We start from the raw sequence: 18,313 nt of genomic DNA, 5'->3' as shown, positions 1-18,313 counted from the left end.
ATTTGATTAATGCAAAAGCTTAGAAAACCACATCTATGTAATCGAGGAATCCCTCTTAGATGCACAAACCTTTCCCCTTGGCTTCCCATTGTCTTTGAGGTTCTGTTCCTCTACACTCCTATATGCTTACTAGGGATACTACACTCCAACATGATGAATTCTAAGATATATTGTGATAGGGGGGATGAGGGTTTGGGAAATTCTTGTTGTGAAGGTCTTGTCATGTTTAGTTCAACAATATGGAAGCAAAATGCTCATGTAGAAGGATTGATGGTGCTTTTTCAATTGTGGGAAATAGAAATGCCATACATTATGGTGCTTCTTGGTACAATATTACCGATTCATGGAGAAAGATCAATGGCTCCTTGGGTAGAACTTTACCAATGTGTGTGTGAGACTAGGCTCATGAGATTCATTTTTTACTACCATCACAATGAACTACAACCAAATTGATTACATAGGATTTATGTGAAGGCAGAACTCATGAGATTCATTGTTATCCAAATTGGTTATAAAAGATTGCTTGTTAAAAGTTAATTTTTAGCTTTAAAGTTTGACATAATAACCAAATCTCATTTGTTTAAATAACATGGAAACCCAAAATATTAGTATCAGATACTTAAACATTAATAAAAAGTATTTATAGTTTTTTTGTTTAATTATATAAAATCCAAATATGAATTTGTTTAAAATTACAACTTACAACATGGGTAGTTATTTTGTAATTTTGAAAAATAAAAAATATAATTTTTTGAAATGAGTAGACGATAAGATAAGAAAATATGCATTCCATATATTTTTATATATTCCTCAAATATAATGTTTTTGAAAATTTATTAAAAAAAAAATTTAATTAAAATTTTTAATTTCTGCGGTGTTTTCTTCCCCGCCTTAGTGTATTCTTCCTGCCTTAGTGTATTCCAATGAATGTTGAGTAGTTGGAAAAAAACCGGCCTTAGTGTATTGAATGAATGTTGAGTAGCTGAAAAAAAAGGAAAGACCATGGGCATGGTACAATCTGCTTTTTCTTCTCCGGCCTTAGTGTATTCGAATGAACGTTGAGTAGTTGAAAAAAAGGAAAGACCATGGGCATTGTACAATCTGCTTTTTCTTCTGTGCCTTAGTGTATTGAAAAAAAAGGAAAGACCATGGGCAAGGTACAATCTGCTTTGTGGCTATATGGAAGCAGGTACACAAGTTGTTGGATTGATCAATCTTTAGAGTTTCTAGATCTATTGCTAATCTTAGAATTGATTTGCGAATTTGTTTTATATTTTCACATGAAATGTATTTTTCTGAGCAAATTCAATCTGCTATCTAGCTATATGGAAACAGGTACATGTTGCTGAATCCATCTTTACAATTTCTACTTTAGGGTTTCTAGATCTATTGTAGTTCTTAGAATTGATTTGGGAATTTGTTTTATATTTTCACATGAAGTTTCTAGATCTATTGCCGTTCTTAGAATTGTTTTGCGAATTTGTTTTACATTTTCACATGAAATGTTGCAGTTCTTAGAATTGATTTGCGAATTTGTTTTATATTTTTCACATGAAATGTTGCAGTCATTTGCTTGGATCGATCTTTAGAGTTTCTAGATCTATTGCCAAGTTGCTGGATTGATCTTTAGGGTTCCTAGATCTATTTTCGTTCTCAAAATTGATTTGGGAATTTGTTTTATATTTTCACATGAAATATTGCAGTGATTTGCTGAGCAAATTTGGACCACGATGGAAGGATCAGAAGCCTTTTTCTTCTTTCAAGAGTCCAATTTACCCAAGCACATACTTGCACAGGTATGAAAAATCGGAAACCCCTTCTTCAAAGTCCCTGCTTGCTTTTATAGATCTCTTCATATTGATGGATGGCTTCAACCCTTCTCTAATGGCCATTGGATGAGTTCTGGGCAGTTGCATTCGTTAAACTGCTTGGACACTGTTCGAAATTTTTTTAATTTGAAACTTTTATACAGAACTTTGATTTTTGCATTTTGTAATTTGGTGCATATGTATTCCGCTCCAACCACATTTATTTAAATAAACTATATATTTATTTTCTTTTGATTACGTTTCTCAACTATGGCCGTGGACTCAAGAGCGCTGAGAAACCAGTCTAAGACAACAAAGCACCATGTGAAGTGTGCACATGTATTAGAAGGTCGTGAGGCCATATTCATAGACTTCAGGTCCATTGTTTCAGGTGCAGCACCGAATGCAGGAAGGCCTTCTGCATAGACAAAGGGACCACATGATGGAGCTTATACTCTTGGAAACGGAAGCCTTTAACTCTGGCACGTCATTATGGCCTTCCTTGTTTGCATGACTTCTCCCTCTAAAGATGCCTTTACTTGACAGTCATCATGGCCGGAATTAGTGTAGTGTTGAGTGAGATCCACTCCAAACAACCACTCCAAACAGTCTGGGCTGATGCTTCTTATAACCGCTGTTGGAAGCCATGGATCCCTGGACTTAGGAATCTACTAGTTCCTGCCCTAGTGTTATATATAACACTGAACTTAAAAATTACTTATGCGCTCCCTCACTCTAACCCACCAGAGATCAGGGCCTATTGGAACAATAAAAAAATGGTTGGAACCATACAAAAATGTGTTTTATAGGCCTTCTGCATAGACAAAAGGACCACGTGATGACCGCCCTGGAATGTCCGAGGTTAAGAGGCCACGTGATCTCTGTAGGCGAGTTTCCACAGTTAAGAGATTTACGAAGGGTTTCATCATTTGCAGGAGGGTCATCCCTTGATTACAACAGGGAAGCGTCATAGGCAAGAAAGGGTTGAGAATCAATTCAGTCTGTTGCAAATAACGTCGCCTTCCCTTAGCAAATCCGCTGCAGCGTTATTCACGACCGATCCCTTTTTTGTATGGTGTAATCGACTACCATTACCTTTTTCGATCATGGTTGGCGTAATGGGTAGTCTTAAATTTTTATTTTTTTTTTAATTTGCAGGGGATTTGTTTTTTTTGGAACAAGCTTGAGTCTAAATGGAACTAGCAGAAAATTGATTCACCCATAATGACATATTTATTATTAAAATTGTGTTAGACTGGGTTAAGTTTAGAAATCCTTTGGGACAGATGGAAACACTGCCCTTGAATCAAGTTAGTGGGGTTGTTGCAGAAGATTTCTGGACCTAGATTTCCGGTTCCATTACTTCTAAAGGTTTGATATTTTGCTGCTTTGCTCATATCGTACTATGTTTTTCTGTCTTTTTCTCTAATACTTCATTCTCGATGGCCACTAGTACTTGATTCATACTATAGCGAGGGTTTCCACACTTATTTTTATCATTACAAGCAATTTATCAGTTGCAAGACAATAATTGTTCCAATAAATCCCTGAGACATTCTGGATATCTAAAGAGATTTCCTTATAAAGCTCAAGTTCAGCAAAGAATCCAACATATGGATCATGAAAGAGTGGATCTCACATCCTCACACTAATATATTTGCCATGGGATTGAGACAAAGATATAAAAATTGTAAACTCCCTCATGTAGATGAGCATGTGGTGTTGGAAACTCTCCATGCTAAATTTCTCAAACTGAAGGGTGAGGGAACCATGAGTACCATTTAGAATTGATATTCTTACCATATTCAAATGGTGTCCTTCCTAAATGTAAACAATTCTTAATAATATGGCCACTATCCCACGTGTCACTTCTCCCAATCCTCACGCTTAATTGGCACACTGCACCTACGCATTTCATTCGACAATGCATATGTCTTGAAACTTTATATCCACTGTAGTGGGCCTTCATCAGTCTTCTATTACAAAGAAGACTTCTCAGGGTAGGGGAAATCACAACTTCATGCCCTCCCTCATTTCAGTGCAACACGAAAAGATTTTCTTTCTCTCTTTCCATTTCACGGTACTTCTTCAGTGGGAAATCTCAATTTCAAGCCCTTCCTTCCAGCTTTGGTCGAATCTTTGCATTGCTCTTAACTCCAAAAGCAGATGATAGAAAGGATGGGTAGAAGCCTTGGTACCAAAGGTAGAGTTAAAGAGGATGAAACATTGAGTCAGACACTGCAAGATTCCTCTCGTGCAGTAAAAGGTTCACAACAAGGCCACAACATACTCCAAGAGAGAAAGAAGATGCTACTACATGCAGTGGTAACAATCAGAGTATGGTGCAGCGTCGTATATTAAGGTCTCATTATCATGGCCTCAAGGCTTTGACTATTGAGGAGAGAGAAAATATTTTAAAAGCAGAATCTGGCAAATTTGAGGCTTTAATTAGCAAAGTGGAAAGCTTGCACAATCTTGTTCAGAGACCTCGTGAGCAAGTTGCAGATGCTGATGCACTCTTTGATCTCACATCCACACTCCTCACTACTGTTAACATATTACATAACAGTAATGGTGCTAGTCTAGTTGATTTTATTAGTAGTAATATTCTAAGAAACTATAGTGACCAAGCATATGGAAGCAGGTCTTTGGAGGGAAATGATGATCAAACCCAAATATCATGGAGAAATCTTGGGCTTTTAACTGCTTATGTTTTCCAGGATGCGGCAGGAATTTTCACTATGCTTGGACCAATGGATAATGAACCCAAGTAGAGGAAAACTAGAAATCTATAGTATAGAGAAAACAGACTAAGCCGAGAGAAAGCACTCGACCTGAAGCAGTGAAAGAGTCCTCGGAAGATGAAAAATCAGAAACATACAAGAATATAGCAAGCATATTTAACATTTTGTGAAAACAGAAGCAAGCCAGATTAGGGAATTTGGTTCTAAATAGAATATCATTTTCCCAGACAGTAGAAAACATCTTTGCATCATCGTTTCTAGTAAAGGATGGTAGAGTTGAAATAAATGTCGATGAAAATGGCAGACATTTTGTTGTCCCCAAAAATGCTCCCAGAGCTACAGAAATAGCATCTGGAGAAGCTTATTACAACCAATTTGTTTTTCGGTTTGATTTTAAAGACTAGAAGTTGATGATGGAAGTTGTTGAAAGTGGTGAGGAGTTGGCACCTCACAAAACCAATCCACTTATGATTCCTTGTTCTGAGAAGGTTGTAGATACTCATATTAGAAAGATTTCAAGAAATAGGAGCAGAGTGGTACCTGCAGCTCTTGAGGTGGAAGAGGATGAATGTGGAAGTGATGATGATGGTGTAAGTCTTCAAAGACCAGCACTGAAGAAGCGAAATAACCGTCTCCTTTGAATTTTGCTGCTTTTTTGGGTGCTTTTTGTTGTAAACTATCTCTGTTTCTATCAGTGCACTGTAATTCATACAGGAAGCTAATCTTTAATTTAAGCAATCTAGTATATAAACAGTGCTATCTTGTTCTCATAATTAGTTATAATTAAGTTGACTAGTAGTGCAAACCCCCAGTCATGTAGTACACCCCTTTAGCCATGGTTCCAAGGCCTGGGCAGAAGACTAACATCATGTAAAAGGAAATTGTTAATGTAAGATGTCAATTATGATCTGTTAAACCATGAGTAGTCTCCTTGTGACAGTATGTTGTAATTTTATGTTTGAAAAGTATTTTGAGATACCACACAACAACAAAGTTTCTGATTGTGTAGTTGATTTAATTTGAGAATACATAGAGATGAGAGTAGGGTAAGGCCAGGCGAAAATATATGTAAATACAGAGGTTCAAAAAACTAGCTAGTAGCCCTTACCATACCCAAACCCTTTCGCTGGCACTGCAGGGATAGAGAGATCCACCCAAAGGCGTGTAAGGATATGCATGCGCTAGATTGACTAATTGCTTCAACCTGGCTCAAGCAGGTGCAACTAGCAGATGGAAAGAGATTTGGAATATATATCTATTAAGTATGTGTATATGAAATTCATTATGTCCCCTTTTGATTTTTAAGGTGGGAGGAATGCAATGGAGAAAGGGAGATCATATTCGTCCTCTATATCCCACCTATCAGGACACTAGGATAAGTCCCAATAATAAGAGTTGGGTTTTCTCATAAGTATCTTATTGTAAAAGGTCATCATGAAATTTATTAAGCTAAGTCATCCTTTAGTTGAATATCATCCTTCAGTTGAGCACGGAAATGCAATGCAAGTTGAACTTGATTTCCCTTAAAACTGTAAAATTAAGGATAATTAATGAGACAATGGAAGATTTGGGATAGTTGCTAAGCTAAGTCCCAAATGGAGACCTAGATCATCCCAGATCAATATCATCCTAGCATAGGGAGTATGGTAGTACACGATGCGTCCATCGGTAGTACTATGATCCCTATCCTCATTTCCCTACTCATTGGCCAGATGAGAGGTACTTCCCATGAGTCCCAGACTGCATGGGTAGGATGCCTTAGTAGTAGAAGGATGAACCACTCATCCTAGCTACATGTCACCATAGGGTATCCTAGGGGAAGGCTAAACCACTGACCCTGTACACAACAAATCACTAGGGAGAGGTTGGACCACTCACCCTATGATTGTGTCTCAGCAGGAGAAGGATGAACCACTCATCCTGCCTACATAGCAAACCACTAGGGGGAGGTTGAAAAACTCACCCTATGGTTTCTCATCGCTCCAAGAAGTACCCCATGCCCCCTGGAGCTCCCAGAGCTCAATATCCATATCATATAGGACCCTTAGGAAAGGCTCTCTCCACGACTCCTAATCGGTCTCGGAAATTCAAGAATTTGACCTTTGTTGGGGGCTTCGTCAGAATTTTAGTGGTCTTCTCATTAGTTCCAATGTGATGGAGCCTTATTGCTCCTCGTTGTACCATATCCCAAATAAAGTGGTACTTGATGTCTATGTGCTAGGTGCAATCATGAAATACAGGATTCTCTGATAATTGGATCCCACTCTGGTTGTCTCTTTCCACCATACCCAAACAAGTGGAGAGATATCATAAGAGATGTGTGTGGCAAATGACTTGAGGCCTTCTCTATTTAAATGCAATGTTGAAGTTGACCTGGGGGTAATTTGTTTGCTGGCCGACCTTGACAAATTGTCAATAACACAAATAAATTCATATCTCCATAAATACATGTCAGAATCAGATTATCTTTATATCAATCCTACACCTCTCAGAGAGAGGAATCCACGAAAAATATTGGCTGCCATAATTAAGATGACCCACATGGATTTTGGCCCTAGTTTCCAATTTTAACAGAGTACCCACTCCTGGATTGGCTCCAATAGCTTTTACATATTGGGTGACTTCGACATCTGTCTTGCCCTTCCCTTCTTCCTTGGCCATAGAAAATTTTCCATCTTCTTTTGGGTTCTCACAACCTTCCTTGGATCCTCATCCCCCAAATAGCGTTGATTAAACTCACATTTATAGTCCAATTGCTCTAGTTTCTTAAGGATTTTCTTATGCTTAGTGCCCCTTTAACAATGATGAATATGACGCACCCTACTAGCAAAGCATGTCCATGCCCTCAAAAATAGTATCATCATCACTCAATCATACATTGATAAAATTCCATGCAAAAGAAAGTGTGTTCGCCAAACCAATAAAGGGGTGCCCCATTTGTTTGCTTGTTTAGATTGTCTATATCATTATGAACAAGAAAAACTGCAGTTGTATCTAGACTAATAACTCCATTGCTATGTGTATTCATTGGAGACCAATGTCTTGCAATACCATGCCTTCCCCCAGGAAACCTTCCCACAACAAACCCTCTACCCCAAAGCCTTCATATGGTCAACCCAACCGCTAAGTCACGTTAATGGTTGGATTGAAGGTTGTTTACTAGGATGGTATTCTGTCCACCAAACAATTCTTTACACCATACAATGATGGATCTAGAAACCTCTTCATGAAGGTGTTTTCTTGAAAAGTTGATATTGATGGCAGTTGTGTCCTTAGAAATTAGTAGGAAATTTAAAGATCTTTGAGCTACACCTTTATGACCCTTAACTTGTTTTTCATTCTTTCCTCTGTGCCCATTCTGCTCCATCTATTTACGTATGTGGGTTGTCAAACCATGATGACATTGTTTAACATTCTGTTATGTCTTTAACTAAATATATTATGTATACTATCTATACTAACCTAAAGCTATAAAAACCAATTTCTTTATCCTAACAATTCTCCAAACCTAAAATTTCTTTTTAAATAAAATAATTCATTTTTATAATTTAAACATTCAACTAAATCACATACCATATAACATATTCTTTCTTCTATGCTACGACCTTATGGTGTTTCCTTTGTAACATGTGGTGCAATTGCTAGTATAGCTCCCTGTGAAATCTTACTTCAATTGATCATTTAGCCTTCATCACTCTAGTTCTCAACTATATCAGCTAACTTGACTAGATATACTTTGTCCAACAATGATTTTTAAAAAAATGAATTAGAGTTCCATGCACCCCCTTTTAAGATTAAAAGATTCAGGTTAGATGCACCTCCCATCAAAGCCAAAGGCGCTGCAATTTGTACTCAATTGTAGTTGTCACTCTCCCTGTGCCATGCAACTGCCTTTTCTGCACTTCATAGTTCTCACCACTGATTCTACTGTTCCACCTTTCTGCTGCTTCAATATCAATGTCACTGCAATATCATTTACATAGAATAATTGTTATGCACCTCATTAACTCCTTCTTTTGTGCTTTGTTCTTTTTCTCTTGTCATACTTTTTCCACTACCATTTCTTAAATAGTTGCTCTATTCTTAAAACCATCAACAAGCTTTGCTTACAGACTTTCTTTTAGGATCAATGAAATCTACTGCAGTGATGAAGGAACCTTACTAATTTCTTGCAAAGCTTACGATACCTCTAATGATAGCAGTAAATTCGAATGTTACTGCTGCACATAATATAGGGTACACACCACTATTTGTTGTTGTGTTAAAGGTTACTGTGCAATCATCATTATCTTAACTATCATTGACACTTCACTATCATTGTTATAACACTATATAGTATGTCACTGTGTTGCATCTAATACATCATACCATCATAAATTATTGTTAAATAGAAGGTTACTAAAGTCACCCTCACGAGTCACTGTCACACTAATGTTTTTCTGCCACTGTAACAACTTGCAATATATATAAGGCCAACTGTTTAAATTGTTGCACATTTCCAAAGCATCTCCAAACACTGAATGTTATGACTCTTCAAACTCTGCACTTCAGATAAGGTCTGTAACACTTTAAGGTATCTCAAAATGTCTGCTCTAATGTGTGTCACAACAAAAACATTATCAAATCGTTGTCTTATATAATAACATTGTTATTTCCATGTCACTTATCTCCCCAAACGTACCTACAAAGCAACTTTGTATGAGGGATTCTGACATCAAAATATGTAGTTGTCAAGTATTGTCTTTGTTCCTTATTAAGGTCAATACTACCATCAATCTAGCAAGGATTTTCTATGTTGCTTCTGTCTATTCATACTACTGCATACTGAGGAATCCCTTGACAAAATTACTATCTTCTCTAATTGTTACAATAATGATGCAGTAGTGAAGCCAACTTTAGCGCAACATCCTACTTGAATATCTTGCATATTGCAGAGTTTTGATGCTTCAAAAATTTATACTTTACAATCAACAATATGTATGAATAGACCTTGAAACATTTAGATTCAAACTTCAGAACTCTAAATCAACTGTCTAAATTATTCATCCTTATAATAGTACTGGGCCATAGATGAATGAATTGATGACCAACAAAGATTACAGGTAGGTCTGTAATTCATGTCGTAAGCATAGAAGAATCTCGATCTAAAAAGGAGTTGCAGACATCTTAGTAAAACACTTATCCGTAGATATGAAATAGGTATAAAATATCCATATTCCCTTGCCCTAAACAAAGATGAATGAAATGCTTCAAGGAGCTGTATATAATTTTTGGGAAATGTTCAAATACTCCACAAGATAAAAGGATTTCTTTCGCTGGTTCCTTCAAGAATCACTAGTGTAAGCTCTGAATACAAGTCAATCGAAAAGTAACTTCAAAACTCTCATGTCTTAAGAACTCATCCTTGCCAATTAATTGAAGCCCTAAGAGGATCAAAATAGCTCCACACTTCACAAGATAGAAAATTTCCTAAAATTCAAGGATTAGAGTGATATTCCAAAGAGACGAGGGCTTATGCCACAAATCTGGAAGTGTCATCAACTATTCATGGAATTTATTTTAGAGCCAAACTGTCAGTGAACTGTGATACCACCAAACCTTAGAGATCAACAAACTTAGATGAAAACCTTCATGCTCAGTAATAAAGCCCTAATGAGGACCAAATTATAACAGTCTGCAAAAATTTGGTCTTTAAAATTTTTTCAAACAAGCCCAAATGGATTCTTAACAATCCTTACTGCTCCTTGTTCATCGATTCGTGTTAATCACAGAGACTTGAGTGTTGCTCAAAAATTATGCGGTAGGGAATTATTTGAGTTTGTCTTGAACGATTCTTTCACAAAACTCTTACTATTTTTTTTAGCCCTACTTCTATTCAGAGAGGAAGAAAAAAACCACATTGTTTTGCAATGAAACTAGTGGCTGCAAAGGAAATCCTTGTGTAAAATTTGATGTCCTTAAGAGGCCGAAAGTCTACTCCTTGCAATTACGAAACCAAACCAGATGCCAAGAGATCCACAGGAAATGGATGCAGACATAAAGCAGTTGTTTTAGAAATATTAAAGAGGTTGGGATTAATGCTTGAAACTTACAGAGACCGAGACCCTTCCTGTCGTAGATGGAAGAGGAAATTACTCCACGTGTAGAAAGGGATGAAATTGTTTCCATGCAGTTGACTGATTGCTTTCTCTCTTCCTTGGGCTTGCCCTCGCCTGTGCTCCAATATCATTGGCACTTCACTACCCATGACTTTTGGAACCTTCTAACCCAGTTTTATATTAATACCCATTAATATATTTTATTTTTCCTAAGTTTAGACTTAGGAACTTCATTAAAAAATATTAATTATTTTAATACCTTGTAAATCAGGTAGAATCTGCCCAAACCATTACTGGATCTTGGAGATCTCATGTGCTTTAGCCTCTCCACCAATTTTCATGGCTAGAGCACATCTGATGCTACCCCAAATCAACACTCCATATTAGTGAGGATTGTGCTCTAGTAATACTCCTCACTATGCATTACACTGATTATACAGCACTGGTACCTGTGCTAATGCTAGGCCTCTTCGCCCAACATCCTCTGCATTGTTGCATCCTGTACTACTACCCATGTCCCTGCCACTACCACTGCTACATTCATACGACAAATCCCTCTGAATCCGTGCTACTGCTGGTCCATCCTCCCAGCACTACATATGCACTGCAACCCCCTCTCATCATGCTGCATCATGCTACTGCAACTCAGTTTTTGAGAAGTAAGTAATTGATCCCCCCAACATATGACATCCATGTTAGGCTAGAAACACTCTTGATTTTGAAGCTCTCTCTGTCGCTAACAAATGCTCCCTCTAATGACCTCTGTGCTGCTTCAAAAACTCCCTGTATCTCGCAACATTGCACACCTCTCTGTACCATCATGCACTAGTGCAACACTCCCGTGCCTCTCACACTATTGCAACCTGCTAGCCTCGCACTGCCCAGGGACTCCTACACTGTAGCACTCCCTATCACTTCATTCACATTCGTTCCTACCCACATCCACCAATCCTGCTACTCTTTTCAGGCTCTCGTAGTAAGGTATAATCCAAGAGGTTGAGTACCTCAAGGATCATGCCCCTCATCGTCTGTAGTCCTCCTGACTACAGTTTGATGTCTCCCCACCTCTTGTCTAGAGGTACATGAGCACTCCCTGTAGTCCATAACATGCCGTGGAACACTACGACATGAACACTAGTGCACTTACTATACTAAAAGGTTTTATAAGAACTTTCTACAGTCTCTTCACTGAATTTCTTAAAGTTTTTACATTTATGCTTTTTGACAAAAAAGGGCTAACATGTTACCCTACCTAAGTAAGGATTCTTTAAATAACCTTCTAGCTTGGTTCCTTTTTGTTCCATCTAAGCTTGGCAAAGTGCCATGAATTTACATTGAACAATGTAAGAATCTAGTCTTCTCCAGAAACAATCAAGCAAACTCTTTCATTTTGCAAATTACCTACCAGTTCTGGACATATACTTTGAAATTTATATGCTAAAGGTGTTGGATTTAGGTAAGTGATGCAAAATGCACACCTACAGTTTTATTATTCACCTATTAGACCAGTGCAAATTATAGGAAAACTTGGAAGGGTTGGACATGAATGTTCCAATCATACTCTTATTGGCCCACAATACATACATTCATAACACATACCTACAATAATATTGTTCAAAATAAATGCATCTATAAAACTTCTATATTAGCAAAATAACCATCAATATTTTTTTCTAGAATTTTTGGCTAAATTCACAATAATATGCTAAAAAGTGTCATTTAAATTTCTGGAAATTAGGATATATAAATGTGAGATATATACTCTACATCTTTGGGTTATCTACTTTTCAAATCTGAGCTTTTTAAGGCTACATGTTAATTGTTTGAACTTTGAACTTTGAAGAAATTCCTTAATGGACTTCATAAATACTCGAATGAATGGACTTTGAAAGGCAGTGGTACCATAAATTGTGTTATTTCAAAGATTTGACTTCCATATTTTCACAAAATACAATGTCCTCAATAAAAACTTATATGTATAAATACTTATGTTTAGGATTATATATGCGTTGGGAGGGGTTCCTTTATGTTTTACTATAATACTGATGCTAACAAGCTTTAGCTAACTTTTTTCATCAATTGTTCATAGAATATGCAAAAGATTTCATTGTCAAAATGTGGCAAAATTTACAATTCTATTAATTTATTTTCTTATTGTTCATGACAAGATAATCATGTTGCATGAATGAGGTATCCTATTGTCTGTTTCAATTTGTGGATATTTGTTTTCCTCCCATTTTTTACAAGGATGTAGATTTCATTTTCATGTTGATGGTTTTTGCATGTATCTTATCTAGCCCTAAATGTTGGTAATGCAGCAGATCTTGAGAAGTAGTCGTGGACACAGACTATCAGAGGTTAATGTTACAATACCACTTCCACCTGGTGTCAGAAAAATTTTAATGGTAAGTGACATAAAGAAGAGTTATTTGATGACATGGTTGAAAGGGTAACATCATGTCTTAGTTCTAAGTCATTTATTTGCATTTCTTAGCTGTAAGTCATCTATTTTTGAGATTTACCAGATCAATTATTCCACTAATCCAATATGCATGGCTTGTATTTCTCACCCGACATTAGTTAATTGACATGGTTGATATAAAATTCGATTCTAAGCCACTTTTATCTTAAGTTAGATATTTTATTGATTAAAAGGATGTTCATATTTTGGTTGGTTTACTTGGAGCTTGATTTTAAAAACTTTTGGAAATTCCATGTGGATGTTATTTTTTTAGGGTGAGCTCTTTGCACCAGTAAGGTCAGATGAGTCATAGAACATAGGTATACAACAAGCACATCTTTGGCCTTTGTTGTGTATCTGTTATTCTTTATATCATTGATGGATGGTTATTGATGAAGTAAAATAGAGGATGGGAAGGTCCTGCCAATTCTCTTGACAAAACAAAATAAAATGGAGTGGTAGAATTGTGTTTTAAAGGGTGAGCCAAAAATCAGTACTTGAAAGGTAGAACTTGAGAATGGCAAGCTATCTGATCTGGATCTAGAGACACAACAGACTGTGGAAAAAAAATAATGGTATTGATGAGCCTTCCCGACAAATAAGCTCTAACTGTTAGACCACTGCCCAAATTTCAGTTATCTTCAATGGCATTAGTGACTCTAGCTTTATTTGTATGAAGAACGACTTTGGCCATTGTCCTATTTGTTTCCTGTGAATGATTTTGATTTTCAAACTCCAACTAGTTTGTTGTTAAATTAATTAAATCTTTGATGACAAACTTATATTTTTCAAATCTCTTTTCGAAATCTATTTTCTTGAGAAATTTTGTGTTTTTACTTTAGGTATAGTAGATTTCTACTGTGTGACATATGCTATGATATAATTGGCTTCATAAATAGACAGAAGTGTTGTATAACATAGTCTTTTTTGAATCTAAAGAAGCAGTATTTCCAAATACAAAGTTTATTAATTAAGAACATCTTTTAGACTTCTTTGCTAAGTTATGATTATACTTTGGTAGGGGATTTTGTGTATGCTAATATTGTGTTGTCTCTTTAGTTTTTGTCAGGTAACAATGGTTAATAAGGAATGTGTTCTTGAGTAGCATACACACATATTATTCTACTACTAACAGGAAGCTCCATGGTTTTCAGGCATGGCAACGAAAATGCAGATGTCATTGGGATATCCAAAGTCCATGTTGGATGAATTTAATACTAGTGATAATTTTGATTCCTTGTCAGATAAAGAATGTCACGAGTCAAATTCAAATAAACAAAAGCATCTCAAGAATGAAGGTGAAGCTATTTCTTTCTGTCCAAGTCAATTTCTTTTATTTGTTGGTTGTTGTCATGTTTTGAGTGCAGACTTGTGAAATTCCAAATTGAATGTTGGTTTATGTAAAGGGGATATATCTATATATATATATATATATATATATATATATATATATATATATATATATATATATATATATATATATATATATGATCATATGTCGTTCATAGTTTCTGGAGATCCGTGTTACATTTGCACAAAAGTTTAGATATCATTTAGATATCTAAACACCAAACAACAACAACATTGAGATTTTTCTTTCACTCAACATATGACATATTGCATCTATATTCATCAATGTTCTTCTTCCATATGCTATCCACTTTGTATAAATTCCCACTGTAGATCACCTGATAATGCAATATACTAAAGCAAAATACTTGATCTACTTCTACAAACAAACTTGCGGAAGCTTAATCGATTTTGAGCAAGATTAAATAGAACACATATAACAGAGAATGAGAAAGCAATCACATATGAAAATAGAAGAATACTTTGGGGAAAGCCTCAACTAAAAACCCCGACCTCTGTATTATCATACAAGTGGAAATATGTTCGATTACACAAATATTTAGCTCACAAGCTATCCAGCTCTCAGTACAATCCCTCAATACAGCTCATAGACTAAATATACACAACATATGCCTTCCTCCAATCCTCCAAGCCTCCTATTTCCTTGCGCAATTTCTCCTGGGTTCCAATGCTGCCACCTGTGTGAATTGGCCTCTCACACAACTCACCAAACTCAGAAGTAACTGTGCAATCTCCAAGGAATGAATTCCTTCTACATGCAAGATATATCCTCAATGGAATATTCCTACAACTCATAGTACATTGTCCCATCATCTGATCTCAATTGGGTCTCTGACTGAACTGACATTCATGAGTTATTTATGAGAGAATAGTCAGTTATCTGAAGTGTAGCAGTTACATGCATGCATGCATGCATGCATTAACTAACTGAACTCACAATCAGTTCCACAAACTATTGGAACTAATCTAATTGGACTTAACTCGATTAACTTAGCTAACTAATTACAACTCAAAGTACAACTCATCATGATCTCCTTAATCAAGGGATAACTTCCTCAATCAAAGGGGAAATTCTTGCATGTCTTCACATAGACTTCATGTTTGATTTTCTACAACTAATTAACTCAAGATGAATTAATTAATTATTTTACAAACAACTGCTAAGATCAAATTCAAATTTTAATTCTCAATTTTAGTTTAGGGACTAACTAAAATTGGAATGTATCTCGAAATGCTATTTATAGCAGTTATATTTTTAGCAATTCTATTTTTATCATTTCTTGTTGCTATTTTCAACACTCCCTCTCAACAAGAAAGGGATTATCAGTGACCCCAATCTTGTCTCTCTGGAACTCGAACTTGCATTTTGACAATGCCTTAGTCAAAATATCTGCATCCTATTCCTCGGTTGAAACATATAGCAACAACATGATCCTCTTCACCACACAATCTCAAAGATGATGATACCAGATATCTATGTGCTTGGACCTATCACTAATACTGGATTCTCAGAGAGTTTGATATAACTTTGTTTATCGCAATAGATCACAGTTGGATCCATCCTCTGACCAAACAATCCCACTAGAATATTCCACATCCAAATGGCCTCGCATATTGCCTGACTGGCAGCCATGTATTCAGCCTCTACTAAGCTAAGTGCAACTGACCTCTGTTTCCTGCTATACCAAGAAACTGTAGCTAAACCAAGGTTGAAGATTCCTCTAGAAGTGCTCTTCTGGTCAGATGGACTCTCTGCCCAATCTGCATATGTGAAGCCCTGAAGCTTCACTCCCTTTGTCTGTTTGTACCACAATCCATACTGAGATGTACCTCTGAGGTATCTCAACACATGCTTCACTGACTTCCAAAACAACTTGGTAGGCTGAACCATAGCTTGAATAAACTGGTTCACTGCAAAGCACAAATATGGTCGTGTGTTCACTAGATACATCAATGAACCCACAAGTTGCTGATAAATAGTAGCAACTACTACGTCACCTGAAGTAGCATCCTCCTTCCTCCAATTACTAGCTAGAGGAGTCTGCATGGGCTTGCACTTCTCCATGTGGAATCTCCTAAGTATCTCGTTGGCATACTTGCCCTAAGACACAAATACTTCCCCATCTTTTTGCCACACTTCCATGCCTAGAAAGTAGTGCATAAGACCCATGTCTTTCATCTCGAACTCTCTTGCAAGGTCCTCCTTGCAAGACTTGATCAACTGAACATCACCTGTCAAAATCAGATCATCCACAAAAAGAACAATGATCAATGGCTTACCTTCTACCATGATGTGGTAAAGGTTCACATTTGCTTCATTCTTGGTGAAGCCCAACCGAGTGAAATAGCTATCGATCCTAGTGTACCAAGCATGAGATGCTTGCATCAACCCATACAAAGCCCTCTTGAGTCGACACACATGCAACTCATGATCGAAGGTCTCAAAACCTTCCATCTGCTCAATGTACACCTCTTCTTCAATATTCCCATTGAGGAACACAGTCTTCACATCCATCTGATGGATCTTCCAACCCATCTGAGTTGATAGTGCCAACATCGATCTCATAGATGAGTACGTTGCTACAGGAGAAAAATTCTCATCGTAGTCGATCCCCTCGACCTGTGAGAAACCATGGGAAACAAACCTTGCCTTATGTTTCTCAACACTGCCATCAACTGCCTGCTTTACCTTGTAAAGCCATCGAGAACTCACCACTGACTTGTCCTGAGGTCTTGGGACAATATCCCAAACACAGTTTCAAACATTGGAGTCGTACTCCTCCACCATAGCATTAACTCAGACTGGTTGCTGCATTGCTTCCTCGAATGAAGAAGGTTCAGTCTCTACACGCTTCCCAACCAAGGCCATGTAACCAGTGTACTACTCGAGTGACCTCCTCTGTCTATGCTGAGAAGATGGTTGTTCCACATTCTCTCTCACATCCAGCATCAACCTGTCATCTTCCCTTGAGTGTTTCCGCGCATCTCTAGAAGACTCAGCATGAGTGGATGTCTCCACTCCTGGATCCTCTGCATGTGGTTGCTCTACATCAGTCTGAGGCTCCTCCTCCTTTGGAACCAAAAGTTCCTCCTCTACATGCAACTTGAGCTCCCTCTCAAGTGATACTCGCATGGATTTCTACTCGTCGAACTTCAGATCTTTGCGTACCACTTTCCTCTAAGTGGTAGGCAAGAACACCTGATAGTTGTGGGGTGTATCAGTGTACCCACAAGTATCCCGAACTCAGCTATTAGATCTATCTTCTTTCAAGCATCATTGGTCACATGGCAATAAACCGATGATCCAAAGATCCTAAAGTGACTAACATCCGGTCTCTTCCCAGAAGAGGCCTCCATAGGTGTCTTCATTCCCTGTATACAATGGAGGTTTCTGTTCTGCAAGTATACTGTTGTATTGCATGCCTCAACCCACAAATGAAGTGGTAGGCTTTGGTCATGCAACATCGCTCAAGCTACTCCCACAATTGATTTGTTCTTCCTTTTAGCCACCCCATTCTGCTGTGGGTTATGGGGTGTCGTCAACTCCCATTTAATTCCTTCTACTGCGCAGAAGTCCTTAAATTGTTGGGAGACATACTCTCCACCATTGTCACTATGCAAGGCCCTTATTTTCTTTCTAGATTCTTTCTTTGCCAAGGCTTTAAACTCACAAAACCTTGAGAAGGTCTGATCCTTCTTCTGCATAAAGTAGATCCAACATATGCGAGAAAAATAATCAGTAAAAATAACATAGTACCTTTCTTTAGCAGTGGAGGATGTAGAGAATGGTCCACACACATCTGTGTGAACTCGCCCCAGGATTGCTCCAGC

Source organism: Pinus tabuliformis, chromosome 8, assembly GCF_031772625.1.
Source record: "Pinus tabuliformis cultivar Carrire ecotype Pingquan chromosome 8, CPIR1, whole genome shotgun sequence".
Classification (NCBI taxonomy): Eukaryota; Viridiplantae; Streptophyta; class Pinopsida; order Pinales; family Pinaceae; genus Pinus; species Pinus tabuliformis.
Note: the sequence above shows the minus strand (reverse complement) of the source record.